General features: G+C 43.9%; 1 protein-coding gene across 2 annotated transcripts in view; it reads right to left on the reverse strand.

Annotated features, from left to right (window-relative positions):
- alkbh6 (alkB homolog 6) overlaps positions 1–409 on the reverse strand; it is a 28,863-nt gene extending 28,454 nt beyond the window's left edge. For both annotated transcript variants that reach the window (XM_073063823.1, XM_073063822.1), the window contains exon 1: positions 282–409. The gene's annotated coding sequence lies outside the window, so the exon portion shown is untranslated. The remainder of the gene's footprint in view (positions 1–281) is intronic.
- Positions 410–22,514: the final 22,105 nt, after the last annotated feature.

The following is a 22,514-nucleotide window of genomic DNA, read 5'->3' on the forward strand; positions in this document are numbered from 1 at the left end:
GAAGGAACGAGCGACCGGTGAGTCGGCAGCAACGGGTGTTATGGAGCCAAACTCCAACAAAGGGGAAGCTGCGACGACAGAATGGTTGGGCAAGGTTGAATGGAAATCTAACAGTCAAAGAAAGCAGCGAGCAGTGTGATTGTAGGATTGAGGCGGGGGGAGAGAGGAGTGAAGGAGAAGCTCTGGTTGATACCGAGCACGAGCCGAACCCCGCCTATTAATTGCCGAGCTTTCGCCGGACTTTCGGTAATAGGTTAGGTGAAACCGTAATTGCCACCAACCTTATAGTCACAGAGCGAACAGGAGTTTTCAAATTTGTAACCAGAGGTCATCCATTTAAAAACCACGAGACATTAGACGGTACGAGAAGCCGAACTCAACTGAAAGTGATTCCGCCCGATGGAGGTTGATTGTCAATTGCTCTGTCCAATCAACTTCGTGATCGGGACTCGCTATATCCAATCGAGTGACGAACGGTAGGCGGGATTTGCTTCCCAATGACTAACAAGTAGAGGATGCAAGAGATGACAAGTGTGTAATTTCAGGAGCTGTGGCTCCCCCTATCCTGTATGACGAGCAAGCTGCAATTACACCTGAATGAGCAAACCACTGAAATTAAGTCATTTTGTAAACCTTAATACGAGAGTTTGGTGAAAACGAATGAATGTACTGTAGAGTCACTGACTAAACAATTGTTTTATTTAATGAGATACAAGATGGAATAGACCCTTTGAGCTGCACGACCCAACCACCCCCCACCCCCAAATGAATCCTAACTTAATCAAAGGGAGGATATACAAATATCATCCAGGCAGTGATGGGAATTCAAACCCGGATCGCTGGTACTGGAAAGAGTTGTGCTAACCACTATGCTACTGGGCTGTCTATACAGCCGATACCAAATCCAACAAAGTATTAGAGAAAACTGAAAGGCCAGGGCTTTATTCCCTAACTTAAAAAAAATACTTAGAGGATGTCTTTTCAAGTCAAATTTATGGGCATTTAACTATATACATGTATACAGTCAAACAAAACAATGTTTTTCCGAACACGAGGAAATCTGCAGATGCAGGAAATTCAAGCAACGCACAGAAAATGCTGGTGGAATACAGCAGGCCAGGCAGCATCTACAGAGAGAAGCGCTGTCGACGTTTTGGGCCGAGACCCTTCGTCAGGACTGGTCTGATCTGGTCTGAACTGATTTTTAATGGAAAAAGCTGGCAGCACTTGTGGATAGATAGATAGATAGATACTTTATTCATCCCCATGGGGAAATTCAACATTTTTCCAATGTCCCATACACTTATTGTATCAAAACTAATTACATACAATACTTAACTCAGTATAAATATGATATGCATCTAAAATCACCCTCTCAAAAAAGCATTAATAAATAGCTTTTAAAAAGTTCTTAAATAGTTTACTAAAATACATTGAATGGTAACTTAAGCTCAGTCCTAACCCCGGCACTTTAACATATCTTACCCCTGGCGGTTGAATTGTAAAGCCGAATGGCATTGGGGAGTAATCTGTCTGAGGAGCATTGCATCGATAGCAACCTGCCGCTGAAGCTGCTTCTCTGTTTCTGGATGGTGCTATGCAGAGGATATTCAGGGTTTTCCATGATTGACCGTAGCATACTCAGCGCCCTTCGCTCTGCTACCGATGTCATACTCTCCAGTTCTGTGCCCACGACAGAGCCCGCCTTCCTTACCAGCTTATTAAGACGTGAGGTGTCCCTCTTCTTAATGCTGCCTCCCCAACATGCCACCACAAAGAAGAGGGCGCTCTCCACAACTGACCTATAGAACATCTTCAGCATCTCACTACAAACATTGAATGATGCCAACCTTCTAAGGAAGTACAGTTGACTCTGTGCCTTCCTGTATTTTGGTGTACATAAGAAGAGTCCAGGGAGGATGGATGGCAAAGGAGGCAAATAAATTGTGCAGAAGTGTCGACTGCTTCTTCCCATAGATGCTGCCTGGCCTGCTGCGTTCCACCAGCATTTTGTGTGTGTTGCAATGTTTCTCCAAACCAGGGTATAAAGCACAACACACATATAGTACACTATAACTTAGAAAAATAAGAATTAAATCTAGAAATGAATCAAAGTAAAGGGTATAAATACTGTGTAGTACAAATTATACAGTGACACTTTGAATGTGATGTGGCAGGGAGTTCAGAAGCCGAATGGCCTGAGGGAAGATGCTGTTTTCCAATCCTGATCATTCTTAAACATAGAAAACCTTCAGCCCACAAATTTCTACCAAACACGTCCCTACCTTAGAAATCACTGGAGTTACCTATAGTCCTCTATTTTTCTAAGCTCCATGTACCTATCCAAAAGTCTCTTAAAAGACCCAATTGCATCCGCCTCCACCACCATTGCCGGCAGCCCATTCCACGCACTCACCACTCTCTGTGTAAAAAACTTACCCCTGACATCTCCTCTGTACCTACTCCCCAGCACCTTAAACATGTGTCCCCTTGTGGTAACCATTTCAGCCCTGGGCAAAAGCCTCTGACTATCCACATGATCAATGCCTCTTGTCTTCTTATACACCTGTATCAGGTCACCTCTCATCCTCTGTCACTCCAAGGAGAGAAGGTCAAGTTCACTCAACCTGTTTTCGTAAGGCATGCTCCCTAATCCAGGCAACATCCTTGTAAATCTCCTGTGCACCCTTTTGATGGCTTCCACATCCTTCCTGTAGTGAGGCGGCCAGAACTGAGCACAATGCTCCCAACTGGGGTCTGACCAGGGTCCTGTATAGCTGCAAAATTACCTCTCGGCTCCTAAAGTCAATTCCACGATTAATGAAGGCCAATACACCGCATGCCTTCTTAACCACAAAGTCAACCTGTGCTGCTGCTTTGAGTGTCCTATGGACTCGGACCCCAAGATCCCCCTGATCCTCCACACTGCCAAGAGTCTTACCATTAATACTGTATTCTGCCATCATATTTGACCTACTAAAATGAACCATTTCACACTTATCTGGGTTGAACTCCATCTGCCACTTCTCAGCCCAGTTTTGCATCCTATCAATGTCCCGTTGTCACCTCCACAGTATCCACAACACCTCCAACCTTTGTGTCATTAGCAAACTTACAAACCCATCCCTCCACTTCCTCATCCAGGTCATTTATAAAAATCACTAAGAGTAAGGGCCCCAGAACAGAATCCTGAGGCACACCACTGGTCACTGACCGCAATGCAGAATATGACCCGTCTACAACCACTCTTTGCCTTCTGTGGGCAAGCCAGTTCTGGATCCACAAAGCAATGTCCCCTTGGATCCCATGCCTCCTTACTTTCTCAGTAAGCATTGCATGGGGTACCTTATCAAATGCCTTGCTGAAATCCATATACACTACATCTACTGCTCTTCCTTCATCAATGTGTTTAGTCACATCTTCAAAAAATTCAGGCTGATCAGGGATGACCTGCCCTTGACAAAGCCATGCTGACTATTCCTAATCATATTATACCTCTCCAAATGTTCACAAATCCTGCTTCTTAGGATCTTCTCCATCAACTTAGCAACTACTGAAGTAAGACTCTATATCCTGGGCTAGCTCTACTCCCTTTCTTGAATAAAGGAATAACATCCGCAACCCTCCAATCCTCCGGAACTTCTTCCGTACCCATTGATGATGCAAAGATCATCGCCAGAGCCTCAACAATCTCCTCCCTTGTCTCCCACAGTAGGCTAGGGTACATCTCATCCTGCCCTGGCGACTTATCCAACTTGATGCTATCCATAAAGCTCCAGCACATTCTCTTTCTTAATATCTACGTGCTCAAGCTTTTCAGTCCACTGCAAAGTCATCACTATAATCACTATCCACAAAATGCTGTGTTCTACCAGCATTTTGTGTGTATTGTTGTTTGAATTTCCAGCATCTGCAGATTTCCTCGTGTTTGCACTATAATCACTATGATCGTTTTCCATAGTGAATACTGAAGTAAAGTATTCATTAAGTACCTCTGCTATTTCCTCCGGTTCCATACACACTTTCCCACTGTCGTACTTGATAAGTCCTATTCTTTCACGTCTTCTTGCTCTTCACATACTTGTAGAATGCCTCTGGGTTTTCCTTAATCCTGCCTGGCAAGGCCTTCTCATGGCCCCTTCTGGCTCTCCTAATTTCCTTTTTAAACTCCTTCCTGTTAGCCTTATAATCTTCTAGATCTCTAACGTTACCTAGCTCTTCTTTTCTTCTTGACTAGATTTATAACAGCCTTTGTACACCACGGTTCCTGTACCCTACCATAACTTCCCTGTCTCATTGGAACGTACCCATGCAGAACTCCACACAAATATCCCCATAACATTTGCCACATTTCTTCCGTACTTTTCACTGAGAACATCTGTTTCCAATTTAAGCGTCCAATTTCCTGCCTGGTAACCTCTTAATTCCCCTTACTTCAATTAAATGCTTTTCTAACTTGTCTGTACCTATCTTTCTCCGATGCTACTGTAAAGGAAATAGAATTATGATGATTATCTCCAAAATGCTCTCCCACTGAAAGATCCAGCACCTGACCAGATTCATTTTCCAATACCAAATCAAGTACAGTCTCTCCTCTTGTAGGCATATCTACATATTGTGTCAAGAAACCTTCCTGAACACACCCAACAAACTCCACCCCATCTGAACCGCTTGCTCCAGGGAGATGCCAATCAATATTTGGGAAATTAAAATCTCCCATCATGACAACTCTGTTATTATTATACCTTTCCAGGATCTGTTTCCCTATCTGCTCCTCAATATCCCTGTTCCTATTGGGTGGCCTATAAGAAACAACCAGTAAATTTATTGACCCTTTCCTGATCCTAACCTCCACCCACCGAGACTCCGTGGACAATCCCTCCATGACGTCCACCTTTCTGCAGCCGTGACACTATCTCTGATCAACAGTGCCACGCCCCCACCTCTTTTGCCTCCCTCCCTGTCCCTTCTGAAGCATTTAAAACACGGCACTTGAAGTAACCATTCCTGTCCCTGAGCCATCCAAGTCTCTGTAATGGCTGCCACATCATTGCTCCAAGTACTGATCCACGCTCTAAGCTCATCCGCTTTGTTAACAATACTCCTTTCGTTAAAATATACACATCTCAAACTGTCTGTCTGAGCATGTCCCATTTCTGTCACCTGCCTATCCTCCCTCACATACTGTCTCCAAGCAGACCAACCGCCTCTTCTCCAGTCTCTTCAGTTCGGTTCCCACCCCCCAACAATTCTAGTTTAAACTTTCTCCAGTAGCCTTAGCAAACCTCCCCATCAGGATATTGGACCCCTTGGGATTCAGGTGCCACTCGCCCTTTTTGTACAGGTCATACCTGCCCCAAAAGAGGTCCCAATGATCCAGAAATCTGAATCCCTGCCCCCTGCTCCAATCTCTCAGCCACGCATTTATCCTCCACCTCATTCTTTTCGTATTCTCACTGTTGCGTGGCACAGGCAGTAATCCCGAGATTACTCCCTTTGCGGTCCTGCTTCTCAACGTCCTTCCTAACTCCCTGTAGTCTGTATTCAGGACCTCTTCCTTTTTCCTACTTATGTCATTGGTACCAATATGTACCAAGACCTCTGGCTATTCTCCCTCGCACTGCAGGATATCATGGACGCGATCTGAAACATCCCAGATCCTGGCACCTGGGAGGAAAACTACCATCCGAGTTTCTTTCCTGCGTCCACAGAATTGCCTGTCTGACCCCCAAACTATGGAGTCCTCTTTCACTACTGCCTTCTTCTTCTTCCTTTCCCTACCCTTCCGAGCTATGGGGCCAGACTCTGTGCCAGAGGCATGGCCACTGATGCTTCCCCCAAGTAGGTTGTCCACCCCCCCCTCCAAAAGTACTCAAACAGGAGTACTTATTGTCAAGGGGTACAGCCACAGGGGTACTCTCTAGTACCTGACTCTTCCCCTTCCCTCTCCTGACTGTTATCCACTTGGCTGTCTCCCGTGGCCCAGTGTGACCACCTGCCTATAACTCCTTTCTATCACCTCCTCGCTTTCCCTGACCAGGCGAAGGTCATCGAGGTGCATCTCCAATTCCCTAACGCGGTTTCTTAGGAACTGCAGCTCGACACACCAGATGCAAATATGCCCGTCCGGGAGGCTGGAAGACTCCAGGACCTCCCACATCTGACACCGAGCACAGAAAACTGGCCTCACACACATACTATCTTTCCGCAATTAACACAGACTTGCCTCGTTACCGCTGAAGCCTGTTGAACCAAAGCCCTATCACTCTGCTGCCTGCTGGATATGGCAGTCTTTTTAAACTTTTCCCACTCCACTGGCTGATGTCACGTGCTTGCGCAGTCTTGCCTCTCTTTTACCCTGAGAAGTAAAATGCCTTCGCTCTGGAAATCTTTAGCCGTTCCACTCGCAGCCTTCTTGCTCCAAATCTTGTCTTTATGCATCAGAGTCTCCTGCCTGATGGTAGAGAATCAAGGACGATACTGGATGGATGGGCGAGATCCTTAATAATACTAAGGGTCCTGTTTCCGGTCTAACGCTCTGCTGCTCCCATACCAGATGGAGATGCAACTTGTCAGGATGCTCTCAATGGTGCTCCTGTAAAATTCAGTTGGAGATAGTGGGGGAGCCTCAGTCTCCTCAGGAAGTGGAGGTGCTGCTGATTAATACATCAAATGTACTTCAAAACAAACACTAAAATGTGCCGTTTGCAAAACAACCAACACACCCAAGGACGTGCTGGGGGCAGCCCGCACGTGTTGTCACACATTCCAGTGCCAACATAGCAAATCCAGAATGCTGGGCAGAACAACACAGAACACAACAAAGATTCAAAGTACATTTCTTATCAAAGTATGTATGTAGTATACAACCCTGAGATTCATCTTCTCACAGCAGCCACGAAACAAAGAAAGAAAAACCATGGAGCCCATTCAAAGGAAACATGAAACATCCAAAGCACAAAAGAACAAATTGCACAAATGGCAAAAAGAAAAACAAATGAAGAGCACAGAATGTAAATCACCAAAGCATAAATCATCCAACTAGTCCAGACGTACTCGGTTCAGCTCAGTCTAGTTCCATCTAGCACTGTGTAGTTCATTAGATGAGTCTGCTTCCATCAAAATCACACAAAATAGTTACAAAAAAAAGCTGCGACCAAAATCAGAAACACATCATACAGAGTCCAATCCACAAACCTCAGCAGTTAAACCTTGCCCAAGTCCCTGAAACTCCGACACATTGAGCAAGAGCGAGAGAGAGAGATCGTTGGAATGCAGGCACTTTCCACCAGGATCAGAGAGCGAGAGAGAGACCGTTTGAATGCAGGCACTTTCCGCCAGGATCAGAGAGCAAGAGGGAGAGAGAGAGAGAGACCGTTTGAATGCAGGCACTTTCCACCAGGATCAGAGAGCAAGAGGGAGAGAGAGAGAGAGAGAGACCATTCAAATGCAGGCACTTTCCACCAGGATCAGAGAGCAAGAGGGAGAGAGAGAGACCGTTCGAATGCAGGCACTTTCCACCAGGATCAGTGAGCAAGAGGGAGAGAGAGAGAGGCCGTTTGAATGCAGGCACTTTCCACCAGGATCAGAGAGCAAGAGCGAGAGAGAGAGATCGTTCGAATGCAGGCACTTTCCACCAGGATCAGTGAGCAAGAGGGAGAGAGAGAGAGACCATTTGAATGCAGGCACTTTCCATCAGGATCAGTGAGCAAGAGGGAGAGAGAGAGAGACCGTTTGAATGCAGGCACTTTCCACCAGGATCAGTGAGCAAGAGGGAGAGAGAGAGAGACCGTTCGAATACAGGCACTTTCCACCAGGATCAGAGAGCAAGAGAGAGAGAGAGAGAGATCGTTTGAATGCAGGCACTTTCCACCAGGATCAGTGAGCAAGAGGGAGAGAGAGAGAGACCGTTTGAATGCAGGCACTTTCCACCAGGATCAGAGAGCAAGAGCGAGAGAGAGAGATCGTTCGAATGCAGGCACTTTCCACCAGGATCAGTGAGCAAGAGGGAGAGAGAGAGAGACCATTTGAATGCAGGCACTTTCCATCAGGATCAGTGAGCAAGAGGGAGAGAGAGAGACCGTTTGAATGCAGGCACTTTCCACCAGGATCAGTGAACAAGAGGGAGAGAGAGAGACCGTTCGAATGCAGGCACTTTCCACCAGGATCAGAGAGCAAGAGAGAGCGAGAGAGACCGTTTGAATGCAGGCACTTTCCACCAGGATCAGAGAGCAAGAGGGAGAGAGAGACTATCACACGCAGACCTTCCATTGGTGGTAGACAATGCTGAACAATGCCTGCCACTCTCACCTCAGAACACAACCAGCAACAAAGCAAGCCCTGTCCCTCCCCCGCACTCAGACACACGCACAGTCCTGTAAGTCCCATTATAGGCTGTCAGCCTCCATCCTTAATATCATTGCATTTGCTTGTTTGTTTATTTATTGAGACACAGCACAGTATCGGCATTTCTGGCCTTCGAGCTGCACCACCTGGCAATCCCCAATTTAACCATTACCTCATCATGGGCCAGTGTACAACGACCAATCAACCTACTGACCAGTAGGTCTTTGGACTGTTGGAGAACACCGGAGCACCTGGAGGAGACCCAGGCAGTCACAGGGAGAACACAATGTTACGTACCGTGTCACGTGACCGGTGTTGAAGCTATACTGGACTTGAGGTAATGGTCTTGTGATGGTGGAGTGATGTCATTTTCCTGCCTGTAGAGGTCATGTGACAGTTTTTTTTTACAGGGTATAAAAGGAGGACCCCCCCCCCCCCCGTGAGGAGGGGCAGTTTTGTGGTTGGATTTGTCATTTGGACTCCATGCTACTGCATGGTCCAATATTATGATGCAGTCTCGTTGAAAGGTGGAGTTTTATTTTCTGCCTAAAGTTTAAAAGGTCATTGCCAGCAGTTTCTTTATAATACTGCTAGCTGAGAGTCAGTGGAGAGTGAAGATCGGAGTTCAGGAGTTAAAAGATCGAGGAGAATCGATTTCGATGGTGAAACAGGTTTGACCTTGTTTGATCCTCATTCGGAAGGAATTTGTTGACTGTACTCATGTTAATCCCTGTGAAATATCAGAAAGGATTGAGTACAGTGTTGTAAAGGAAAGGTCAGTGCCTTTAAGCCGTTACATTTCATCTTTGTAAAATTCTTCGTGGGAAAAGTAGTTCGACTGGGAATTGAAACAAAACGACGTGAAGGAGAATTTAAATTGTCTAAAAAGTCTCTCCCTTAAATGGACTGTGAGCATTTTGAACTTTTGCAATACTACTTTGAAGAACTGTTTTTGCAATATCGCTTTAAGAACTGTTTAAGCTTCCTTGCTTTAAGAACTGTTTAAGCTGCCGCACCACAGCTGATTTCTGGTTACGTTAGTGATTTGTTTACTTTTGGGGGGGGTTTGTTTTCAGTGTTTTAATAAACGTGTTATTTGTTATAAAAACCCCTGCCTAACTCATATATTTATTGTTGCTTGAATCCGTAACAACACAATCTGATGGGCAGTTGAACCCAGGTCACCAGTACTGTAAAGTGTTGTGCTAACCACTATGCTACTGTGCTGTTGTTATGACAGGTTTTGATGTAGTAGTTTTAAATCTTGATTTCCTCTTGTAAGGCTATGATCTTAAGTCATTAACCAATCCATTTGGAACAAGTAGAGGAACTTTTTACCCAGCATCAGGTGAGAATTTGGATGTTGCTACCACCCAGTCATGAATGCATTTGCCAAGAAGCTAGAAGAAGACATGAAGGAGGAAAAAAAAGTAGACATGTAACAGGGAAGGTGGAGTAGTAATCTACTTAGAAATATTTAACCATCAGGAAGTTTGTGGGAATAGAAAGAATCCCATTGTTGCTGTCTATTGATTACAGCTCAGCATTTAACACAATCATTCCTACAGTTCTGATCCCCAAAAAGCTCCAAAACCTGGGCCTCTGTATCTTCCTCTACAAATGGATCCTTGTCTTCCTAACTGGTAGACCACAATCTGTTTGGGTCGGAAACAACATCTCCACCTCAATGACAATGAATACTGGCACGCCACAGGGATGTGTGCCTAGCCCACTGCTCTACTCTCTCTACACCCGTGGCTGTGTGGCTAGGTACAGCTCAAATGCTGTCTATAAATTTGCGGATGATATAGCCATTGTTGCCAGATGCTGACGAGAGGGCGTACAGGAACGAGCTAAACCAGCTAGTTGAATGGTATGGTAGCAGTAACCTTGCACTTTACGTCAGTCAGGACAAAGAAGTGTTTGTAGACTTCAGAAAGGGTAAGATGAGGGAACACACACCAGTCCTCATAGAGGGTTCATAAGTGGAGAGAATGAGCAATTTCAAATTCCTAGGTGTCAGTATCTGAGGATTTAACCTGGACCCAACATGTCAATGCAGCTACAAAGAAGGCACAACAGTGGCTGTATTTGATTAGGAGTGTGAGGAAATTTGGTATGTCTCCAAAAACACTTGCAAATTTCTACAGCTGTGCCATGGACAGCATTCTAGCTGGCTGCAACACAGTCTCGTTTTTGGGGGGGGAGGTTATTGCACAGGATTGGAGTAAGCTGCAGAGAGTTGTAAACACAATCAAATCTATCTTCGACACTACCCTCGATGGTATCCAGGACATCTTCAGGGAGTGATGTCTCAAAAGATGACGTCCATTATTAAGGACACCCATCACCCAGGACATGAGCTTTTCTCATTGCTGCCATAGAAATGGAAGTACAGAAGCTGAAGGTGCGCACTCAACGATTCAGTAACAGTCTTTTCCCCTCTGCTGTCGGATTTCTGAATGGACATTGAGAACACTACCTCACTACTTATTTAATTTTTATTTTTGCCGTACATTTAACTATTTATTTATTATATATAGAGATATATACACATACAAACACTCACAGTAATTCAGTTTTTTCTGTATTATTTTGTATTGCATTGTACTGCTGCAGCAAAAATCATCACATTTCATGCCATATACTGGTGATATTAAACCTGACTCTGAATCAGAAACCTTAAATGTCACAACCACAGATTCGGCAACACAGCAGATTCAGCAATTGTGCTTGTGAATATGCACGTGTCAGCTAATTATTATTTCATTGTGATAGTATTTAACTCTATTCATTCTGTTGTAGTATTGGTTGAGAAGACTAGCGGTATTCGTTTTATTCTTAGTTGTTCTTTTCAGCCGCAGTGTAGGCTTTGTTTTCCAGTTGAGGGTTTTAGTCAAGGGCCCTGTTTGGCCTAGCGTTTATTGTTTTCTTATTGTTTAAATACATACTGTTCGCATTAAAGTCTGAACTATCGACCTGCTTCACTGTCTCTCACTCTACACTTGGGCCATGTCCGAACCGGGTGACAGCAAGTCTCGACCCATACAAAGATGGACCAAGCAGAGAGAGAGCTGCTGACTTTGGCCATGAGATTCATTGGTCAGAGTGATTCGTTGAGGCAACAATGTTCCGTTGGAATTCTTATGTATAAACTGTCGTTTCTGTCTCCATCGTTACAGAAGGATCTTGCCAAGAAATGGACCCAGCGAAGATTGAACAGTGACGTTTTGACATTGCTGGCTTGAGGAGAGGGTGCCTTCTATTCTCAGTACTTGTCCTGACTCTACATTCCGAGAGTCCCGAGTCATCTACAAACCGAGCTTCTCTAGTCTACATTGAGTTTCTCCAGTATCCGTTCCAAGCTTTAAGTCACAAGTTTCCAGTTCCCAGCTTTGTGTTCTGCATAACAAATGAACACTTCAAGCAAGCTTATCAATTGATTTAAGAAATCATCATTAAAGTCAATAGTGTAAATTCTGGAAGAGCCCTACTCTAAAAGCTGATTCCTGGTTGGAGTGTGCAAATATGCAAGTAAAGTAACCCTATCAGGAGTATTTTTAACCTCTTGATGAAAGTCATGGTACAGACTGGGAAAATTTAACTTGCATGTAGCAAATTAAACAGGTCTACAGAGAACCCGCTAGCTTAGCGATGACAGAAACATGTCTATGCTGACTTGATCTGTAAAATTGAGAGTATATCCTCATTGCCTCTGAAAAAATTGTGAAAGATAAAACATTGTGAACAAAATTTAAAAATGTTCCTTCTCTAGGTTTCAAGTTTCATGTTTTCAAGGTTTCCCAAGGACTTTTCTCTATGTTCCCAAGATTTTTATTTTTCTGATTGTTTCCAAGACTTATTCAATGTGTTTAGTGTTTTTCATTGTCCTCCCCAACTCAAGGACTCTCAAGCCTCCCTCTCGGCCCCACCCGAAGTTTCTTGATCTCAGACTGTTGAGGTTACCAGGTCTCTCAGTCTCTCTGGATCCCCAAGTCTCCTTGCCTCTCGAGTTCCCCATTCCTCCCTCTCAAGTTCCCCAGGTCTCTCGAGTTATCCCTGGATCTCGAGTTTTCAGGTCTCACTGGGCCATCAGGTGTCAGCTATAGGGAGGGGAGTCCTGTAGTGACTTCTTCCGGCCTGTGCAGGGGTTCAAAGAGCATTGGGTTCTGAGGTTTTTAGAGCACCTGAATTGGTTAATTATATCTTAACAACAGTTATTAATGGTTTAAGAGTTCCTTAAGAGTTTAAGAGTTTCCCGAGCGACTCGCTCTTTGTAATGCGGTTTACTGGTACTTTATGTTTAAGTTTGTTAAGTTTATTTTGATAGGCTCAGGGATTCTGTGTTAGTTTTATTGTTGAAGCAGATGCTCGATTAGCTGCAATCAGAGGGTCCTCATTTTGAGAATGATCCATCTCACAGTGTCACTTGGTTGAGTTACCTCTGTAAAAGCTCTTGTTTCTGTCTCAACGTGGAAGACTTTGGCTCCGAAATTGGCAATGCACACCATGGCACTTATCTACCAGCATCACTGAAGAACATCTTGGGCAAGTCCTTCTTTTGGGACTTCCAGCAGACACAGTTCTGTGGTGCCTCAGGAGCTGCACCACGGATTTGGCAGCGCAGCAGATTTGGTAATTGCACTTGTGAATATGCACATGTCAGCTAATTATATTTCATTGTGATAGTATTTAACTCCATTCATGCTGTCGTATTATTTGTTGAGACTTGGACACAGCAATGCTTTGCTGCCTGTTTGCACTCCGCCTTGTCAGAGAAATTGGACTGTTGAGTCAACTGACTGAAGACTAGCGGTATTCGTTTTATTCTTAGTTGTTCTTTTCAGCCGCACTGTAGGCTTCATTTTCCATTTGAGGGTTTTAGTTAAGGGCCCTGTTTAGCCTAGCATTTATTGTTTTCTTTCCCTTTTAACACTGTTTGCATTAAAGTCTGTGAACTATCTACCTGCTTCATTGTCTCTCACTCCGCACTTGGGCCACGTCGCACCGGGTGACAATAAGAAGACAATTGGAAAAGGAACAAAAAGGAACAAGCAATAGTTTTTTTCATGTAGTAGATTATTAAAATGTGTGGTGCGCACATTGACGGTGTGTTAGGGGCAAATACAGCTAGATTGCCTACTTGAAAGGAGAACAGAAATGTAGGGCTATGGTAAACCATGCTGGAGGGGTCCAGTTGTGTTGCTTTTGGAAAGAGCTGGGCAAGATGCTGCTGGTGAAACATGGCAATGTTATAAATCTTATAAATATACTCCTGAACAACTTGCACTGCAAACTGCAGACTGTATTTTCAGCTTAACCATCTTAATAAACTAATGATTTCACGATCTTCTGAAGGACTCATCAGGTTTAGCTCTCGGGGATGCAGGTACAGCACCTTTAAGCAGATGAATGTACGTCACCATACCTGGTAGAAAGGGAGGAGGGGAGCACTATTGTTGTTCATCGTCTCTCAGTTCAGTTTGAGTTTTTTATTGACAGACAGACAGACAGACATACTTTATTGATCCCGAGGGAAATTGGGTTTTGTTACAGCCGCACCAACCAAGAATAGTGTAGAAATATAGCAATATAAAACCATAAATAATTAAATAATAATAAGTTAATCATGCCAAGTGGAAATAAGTCTAGAACCAGCCTATTGGCTCAGGGTGTCTGACACTCCGAGGGAGGAGTTGTAAAGTTTGATGGCCACAGGTAGGAATGACTTCTTATGACACTCAGTGTTACATCTCGGTGGAATGAGTCTCTGGCTGAATGTACTCCTGCGCCTAACCAGTACATTATGGAGTGGATGGGAGTCATTGTCCAAAATGGCATGCAACTTGGACAGCATCCAAACCTCTGCATTCAACCTCTGCATTCATTTAATTATCCAGTCACTTTTCCCTGCATGGTATTCACTTCCCTGTCCGTGACGTATCTGGGTTGGTTAGTGTATTACACGTGTGTTTTTGGTGTGAGAAGCTTTCTGAATGCAGAGTAATACACACAACATTCTGGAGGAACACAGCAGATTAGGCAGCAACTATGGAAAGGAAGCAACAGTTGACGTTTTGTGCTGCAACTCTTCATCAAGACACAATGGGTTTGAACACAGGAACCTTTTGAATTATCCAGACAGCAGAGGGCACTAAGCTCCTTGATTACAAACTAAATCTCCGCGTACAGAAATGAGAAAATCTGCAGATGCTGGAAATCCAACCAACACTGTTGCCTGAACAGAATGATAAATTTCTTAAAGAGAATTTACAACTACAGGGCATCATCAGTCATGCAAGGCTTCTATTCCTGAGAACTGTCCATAAACCAATTTTTCTGTAAGTCAGAAATGTCTGCTTTCTCTAGCTACCAATATCCTATTGCTTTGGATAATCTTCCTATAATTCTTTTGTTTGACTGAACATCTTGTATGTTCATACTGACTTAAGCCCATCTCCCTTACTGGGGCATAGGTCACTGACAGCAGCACGTCCTCTGTCCAGGGATGGGCTTTCAAGTTGTCTCCAGGTGTAGCCCATATGGGTGAAGATGCTTCCTCTCGCAAGGATGACGTCTTTGAAGCTTCTGCTTCCTTTTCTGTAGCTCTGCGTTTTTTCAGGATGGGGTTGCTAGCCCCATGTAGAGGGGCTTGGGACTGTATGTGGCTGAGTTAACACTTACGATACACAGTGTCGCCAAACAATTGATACTAGAGCGTACAATCATCACAGCTTCGCGCTCCCTGGAGTACAAATAGATAGTAAATTTAATAAAAATTTAAATTATAGATCATAAATAGAAAATAGAAAAGGGAAAGTAAGGTAGTGCAAAAAAACCGAGAGACAGGTCCAGATATTTGGAAGGTACGACCCAGATCCGTGTCAGGATCCGTTCAGCAGTCTTATCACAGTTGGAAAGAAGCTGTTCCCAAATCTGGCCATATGAGTCTTCAAGCTCCTGAACCTTCTCCCGGAGGGAAAAGGGACAAAGTGTGTGTTGGCTGGGTGGGTCGTGTCCTTGATTATCCTGGCAGCACTGCTCCGACAGCGTGCAGTGTAAAGTGAGTCCAAGGATGGAAGATTGGTTTGTGTGATGTGCTGGGCTGTGTTCACAATCTTCTGCAGCTTCTTCTGGTCTTGGACAGGACAACTTCCATACCAGGTTGTGATGCACCCTAGAAGAATGCTTTCTATGGTGCATCTATAAAAATTAGTGAGAGTTTTAGGGGACAGGCCAAATTTCTTCAGCTTTCTCAAGAAGTAAAGGCGCTGGTGGGCCTTCTTGGCAGTGGACTCTGCTTGGTTAGACCAAGTGATATTCACTTGTGATATTCACCCCGAGGGACTTAAAACTTTTGACCTGTCCCACCTGCGCACCACCAATGTAGATGGGGTCATGCGGTCCGCTACTCCTGAAGTCAACAACCAATTCCTTCGTCTTGCTGACGTTGAGGGATAGGTTATTGTCTTCACACCATGCCACCAGGTTCTCAATTTCCTCTCTGTACTCAAACTCATCATTACCCAAGATATGGCCTACAATTGTGGTGTCATCAGCAAACTTATATATTGAGTTCGATGGAAACTTGGCTACACAATCATGGGTGTACAGTGAGTACAGCAGGGGGCTGAGTACACAGCCTTGTGGGACACCGGTGCTCAGAGTGATTGTAGAGGAGAGCTTGTCCCCATTTTTACAGCCTGGGTCCTGTCTGTGAGGAAGTTGAAGATCCAGCTGCAGATCTGAGTGCTAAGACCCAGGTTCCGGAGCTTAGGAATCAGTTTATTTGGAATGATGGTACTAAAGGCAGAGCTGTAGTCAATGAAAAGGAGCCTTACATATGCGTCTTTATTCTCCAGGTGCTCTAAGGAGGAATGTAGTGCCAGAGAGATGGCATCTGCCATTGACCTGTTGCTCCGGTAGGCAAATTGCAAAGTGTCGAGGTTGACCGGTAGGCTATGGTTGATGTGTTGACCGGTAGGCTATGGTTGATATGTTGATCGCTCAAAGCACTTCATAGCAATTGATGTCAGAGCCACAGGTCAATAATCATTCGGGCATGCCACCTTACTCTTCTTCAGCACCGGGATCATCCACTGTACCTAATAAAGTGGCCGTTGAGTGTATGTCAAAATCAGAATTCGAATCAGGTTTAATATCACCAGCAAATGTTGTAAATGTTGACTTTGATGCAGCAGTACAATGCAATACATAATAACAGAAAAGAAAAACTGAATTACAGTAAATATATGTATATTATATGTACAGTAAATATATGTATAATATGTAATAGACACATACACACCTGTATATACATACATGTATATAATTTATGTAAGTGTATGTCCATAATATTTAAATAAGTAGTGCAAAATAGAAGTAAAAAGTAGTGAGGTAATGTTCATGGGTCCAATGTACAATCAGAAATTGGCTGGCAGAAGGAAGGAGCTGTTCCTGAATCATTGAGTGTGTATCTTCAGGCTCCTGTACCTCCTCCCTGATGGTAGCAATGAGAAGAGGGCAGGATCTGGGTGGTGGGTGTCCTTAATAATGGATACTGCCTTTTTGAGGCATCGCTCCTTGAAAGTGTTCTGGATATTATGGAGGCTGGAGCTTTCTGCAGTTTATTTCGATCCTGTGCAGTAGCACCCCTTCCCTCCCCTCCCCAATAGAAGATGGTGATTCAACCAGTTAGAATGCTCTCCATGGTTCATCTGCAGAAATTTACACGTGTCTTTTGTGACATATCAAATCTCTTCAAGTTCCTAATGAAATATAGCTGCTGTGGTGCCTTCTTTGTGACTGTATTGATATGTTGGGCCCAGGACAGATCCTCACAGATGTTGACACCCAGGAACTTGAAATTCTTCACTCTTTCCACTTCTGATCCTTTTAACTGGTGCGTGTTCCCTCGTCTTACCCTTTCCATAATCACGTCCACAATCAACTTGGTCTTACTCATGTTCTGTTATTTATTGCTATTTATTGATATTTTCATTTACACACTTTGTTGTCTTCTTTTTTTAATTAATTTTTATGCATTTCTACAAAACAACTACAAACAAAAACAACCAACAACAAAATGAAGATTAATACAGTGCAAAATAAACATATCAAGTATATAATTCATAACAATAAGGAAACAGCACCCAAAATAAAATCATATAAAGTTAGGATCCTCACCACCCTCCCACTACAAAACTCCAGGCCAACCAGTACAATATGTAAAAACAAAATTAATCGGAGCGTTCGCCCCTACAGAGATGTAAATATATATAAAAAATATAATGCCTACTACCAAAACTATAATTCCCATCAAAAAGAAACCATAAAACTTACAGAAAAAAGCTGAAAGTAAGGGATTATGGTACAAAAAATGAATAAACTTAATCTAAAGATGAGTTATGAAAGTTGCATTCACCAATTTCAAGCCCTGTAAATATTTTTCTCAATGTTCAAAGAGATGAGTTCCTGGACTACTTCACTTTCTTAGTTTTTAATTCCACCCAAACTGATTTTACTTGTTTTCCGATGCAAGATCCTTCTGTACTAACCTGTGTCTGTAAGAAACTGTGTGTATTGAATCAGACAGATACCTAGACTCTGTATAGTGAATTGAATTGACTTTATTACTTAACATCCTTCATACACATGAGTAAAAATCTCCATCTAAATGTGCAATGTGCAATTTATAGTAATTTATAATAAATAGTATGTACAACAGGATAGTCAATATAACATGGAAATACTATTGTGTCAGCATGAAGTAATTGGTCTGATGGCCTGGTGGAAGAAGCTATCCCGGAGCCTGTTCGTCCCAGATTTTATGCTGCTGTGCCGTTTCCCGGCTGGTAGCAGCTGGAACAGCTTGTGGTTGAGGTGACTCGGGTCCCCAGTGATCCTTCAGGCCCTTTTTTCACACCAGTCTTTGTAAATGTCCTGAACAGTGGGAAGTTCACATCTACAGATGCTCTGGGCTGTCCCTACCACTCTGTGGAGTTCTGCAATTGAGGGAAGTACAGTTCCCATACCAGGCAGTGATGCAGCCAGTCAGGATGCTCTCAATTGTGCCCATATAGAAAGTTCTAAGGATTTGGGGGCCCATACCAAACTTCTTCAACAGTGTGAGGTGAAAGAGGCGCTGTTGTGCCCTTTTCACCACACAGCCGGTATGTACAGCATATGTGAGATCCTTGGTGATCTTTATACTGAGGAACTTAAAGCGGTTCATCCTCTCAACCCCAGATCCATTGATTCCTCCTGTAGTCCACAACCAGCTCCTTTGTGTGACATTGAGGGAGAGGTTGTTCTCTTGACACCACTGTGTCAGGATGATGACTTCTCTGTAGGCTGCCTCATTTTTATTTGAGATCAGTCCAATCAGTGTAGTATTGTCAGCAAATTTAATTAGCAGATTGGAGCTGTGGGTGGTGATACAGTCATGGATGCACAGCAAGTAAAAGATGTGGCTTAGTACACAGTCCTAAGGGGCACCTGTGTTGAGGGTCAGAGGTGAGGGAGCCCACTCTTGCCACCTGCCAGCAATCTTACAGGAAGTCCAGGATCCAGCAACACAAGGCAAGGTGAAGGTCAAGGTCTCTCAGCTTCTTCTCAAGCCTGGAGGGAATTATGGTATTGTAGTCTAAGAACAGCATTCTCACGTAAGCATCCTTCTCCAGATGTGTAAGGATGGCGTGTAGAGCTGTGGGCACTAGTTTGGTGCCACTTTCACTGGAGAGGGAAGGGTTGGGGTGAGAGGAAGATGGAGCCTCTGAGGGCCCAGGAGCTGACAATGGGATCTGAGGGAGAGGGGATTGCAGAGTGGTGGTGGGGGAAGGGGAGACGGGAGTCACAATCGCAGCATGTGAAGACCCGGCCTAGAGTTCAAGGCTGGAGTCGCAGTTGGTGGTTGCACAATCGCTTTGAAGCTGTCCACCCCCTCTGGTCTTCTCCTATAATTTCGCATTTCCCCTACCCCTCCTACTTTCAAGTCTCTTGCTTATCTTTCTTTTCAGTAAGTCGTGACGAAAGGTCTCGACCCGAAATGTTGACAGTGCTTCTCCCTATAGATGCTGCCTGGCCTGCTGTGTTCCACCAGCATTTTATGTGTGCTGCTAGAAAATCTAGACATCTGATATGCAGAGGGTCTTAGGAGACTTTGTGTAGAACACCCTGAAGGTTAACTTGCAGGTTGAGTCGGTGGCGAAGAAGGCAAATGCCGTGTTAGCATTCATTTCAAGAGGTCTAGAATACGAGAACAAGAATGTGATTCTGAGGCTTTATGAGGCACTGGTGAGGCCCCGCCTTAAGTATTGTGAACAGTTTTGGACCCTTATCTTAGAAAATATGTGCTGGCACTGGAGAGGGTCCAGAGGAGGTTCACAAGGATGATTCCTGGAATGAAAGGGTTATCATATGAGGAACGTTTGATGTCTCAGCGTCTGTACTCACTGGAATTTAGAAGCACAAGGGAAAATTGCATTGAAACCTATCGAACGTTGAAAGGCCTAGACAGAGTAGATGTGGGAAGGATGTTTCACGTGGTGGGAGAGTCTAGGAAAGAGGGCATAGCCTCAGGTTAGAGGAGTGCCCTTTCAAAACAGAGATGTGGAGGTTTATTTAGCCAATTTGTTGCCACATGAAGCTGTGGAGGCCAGGTTGTTGGGTGTATTTAAGGCAGAGATTGATAGGTTTTTGATTGGACATAGCATCAAAGGTTATGAGATGAAGGCCTGGGAACTGGGGTTGAGGAGGAGATTAAAAAAGGATCAGCCGTGATTGAATGGTAGAGAAGACTCAATGGGCCAGATGGCCTAATTCTGCTCCTATGTCTTATGGTCTAAAATGCATCACTAGAAGTACTGGGTGGAATCCTTTCTCTCTTCCCTGCCATGGTAACTGTTGAGTTGTGCTACAAAAGTACAAATAGAATGGCATCAAAAATTGTTAGTGTAATACTATTAGAGCTTCAGACACCCAATACTGACGGCCAGTAGTTTGTATGTCCTTTCTGTGACTGCGTGGATTTCCTCTGGATGCTCCGGTTTCCTCCCACATTCCAAAGATAAACAGGTTAGTAGGTTGATTGGACACACGGGTGTGTAATTGGGATCATTGGGCTGGAAGGGCCTGTTACCGTGCTGTATCTCTACATAAATTATCCTAATCAATCTAGCCCTTTATTGTCACTTTCATAACTAAATAAAGACTAACATTGTACAAACATGGACGGTTCTAAAATTTGATCCTGTTATAATTACTACTCTATAGATTTGCTGAGTATGCCCACAGGAAAACGAATCTCTGGGTTCTATATGTTGACAAATATGTACTTCGATAATAAAATTTACTTTGAACTTTTAACAATCCAGTTAGCACCCCAATAACGTCCCAATTAGTGTAACCAAGCAATCTTAGCGGTCAATAAAAATATAATACACTGTCGCTGACCCCTGGCTCCAACTAAAACTAAAACTGACAACGACAAAGGGTGAATGTGTAACTATTTGCTTTTCTGTACCCACGCCCCAACTCAGATGACAAATTACCATAATAAACATGCAACACAAAGTGCAGACAGAAAATAGACACATGGCTCCTACAGTAAAACTGAGGTGTAAGATGGCAGTGATGTTCAATATTCTATTTCTTATGTAGTACTTGGGGAAATAGACGTGTTAGTTTTGAACTGGATTTTAAATAATTCCTGCCCTTCCTTTTTCGGATTGCTTTACCTCAAACCGAAGAGAATCGCTACTTTTTATCTCTGCTGCTTGAGCCACATAGCTTCCTGGTGCTGAAAGATAACATGTATTTGAAGTATCTACATGGAATCAGACCCATGTCAGAGGACGTTATCACAGACAAGGTGGCAAACTTGACGTCTTCCAACTCAAAACTAGGAGCTGTTTTAACGAGGACTACATGAGTGTCTCTGACTATTCATCATGTGCCAAAAGTTTTAGAAACTACCATATTATTGGGGAAGAAAAAATAAGAGAGGATTTCCTTTAAAATAAGTTGAGGCCCACTCCCCCTACAGGACACCCCCCCTCAATATCACTTCCCTGAATAAAAAGGCACAGCTATGTCTCCAGTTCCTGAGGAGACCGAGGCAAGTGAGGCTCCTTACCTACCCACACCCATCTTGATTGCATTTTATAGGAGCACCATTGAGAGTGTCCTGACAAGTTGCATCGTCATCTGGTATGGGAGCGGCCAAGCATCGGATCAGAAATCCTGACAAAGGGCTGTGAGAGTGACTGAGAAGATCATAGGGATCTCCAGTGATCCAATGGGGTCACGTTTCAGGAGTGCTGCACACACAGAGCACTTAGTGTTATCAAGGATCCCTCCCATCCATCAAGCATCCTCTTTGACATTCTACATCAGGAAGGAGACTCTGATACATAAAGACAAGAACAGTCAGGATGGGAAACAGCTTCTTCCCTCAGGCTGTTGGGCTTCTGAACTCCCTACCGCATCGCATTCAAAATGTCTCTGGATAATTTGTACTGTACCCTACAACATTTAATTTATGCACTTTACTTTGTTTATTATTATGTAATTCATTTGTAGATTTAATGCTTACTTTCCTAAGTTATTGTGTGTTATGAGTACCACTGTGCTTTACACCCTGGTCTGGAGAGATGTCTTGTTTGGCGGTATACATGTATACAATTAAATAACTAAAAACTTGATTTGACAAGAACAACAACAGCAAAACAAGCCCTTTCTTCCTACCCCACACACCCCAGGACAGGCCTCCATTTTTCTTGTCCTTCAGATTCCGGTGGACTCTATCAGACATCGGATCTTTGACTTCCCCAGCAATCTTGCAAAGACTTACAGACCCAGGGCTTCAGCCATCAGGCCTCAACTTTTGGGCTTTCAATCTACCCCAGAACTAGCCAATGACAATGAAATGGAGACCCCCAAATTCTGGGCCTCAAACTCAGGTCTCACCGACTTGTGTACCTGGGAGGTCATTGGCCCTCGTGCCTTCTGTCCGCACAGAACTCCACTGCCAGAAAATGCTGCTGATTTATTCTCATTTACCTTAGGGTGGGGATACCATTCTTTGTCCTCGCTAGTCTGCCAGACCGATATTCAACCTCAGGAACTATGTAAGTAAATTCCACACATTTATTTATTTAGAGATACAG

This window comes from Hemitrygon akajei, chromosome 12, assembly GCF_048418815.1.
Source record: "Hemitrygon akajei chromosome 12, sHemAka1.3, whole genome shotgun sequence".
Lineage (NCBI taxonomy): Eukaryota > Metazoa > Chordata > Chondrichthyes > Myliobatiformes > Dasyatidae > Hemitrygon > Hemitrygon akajei.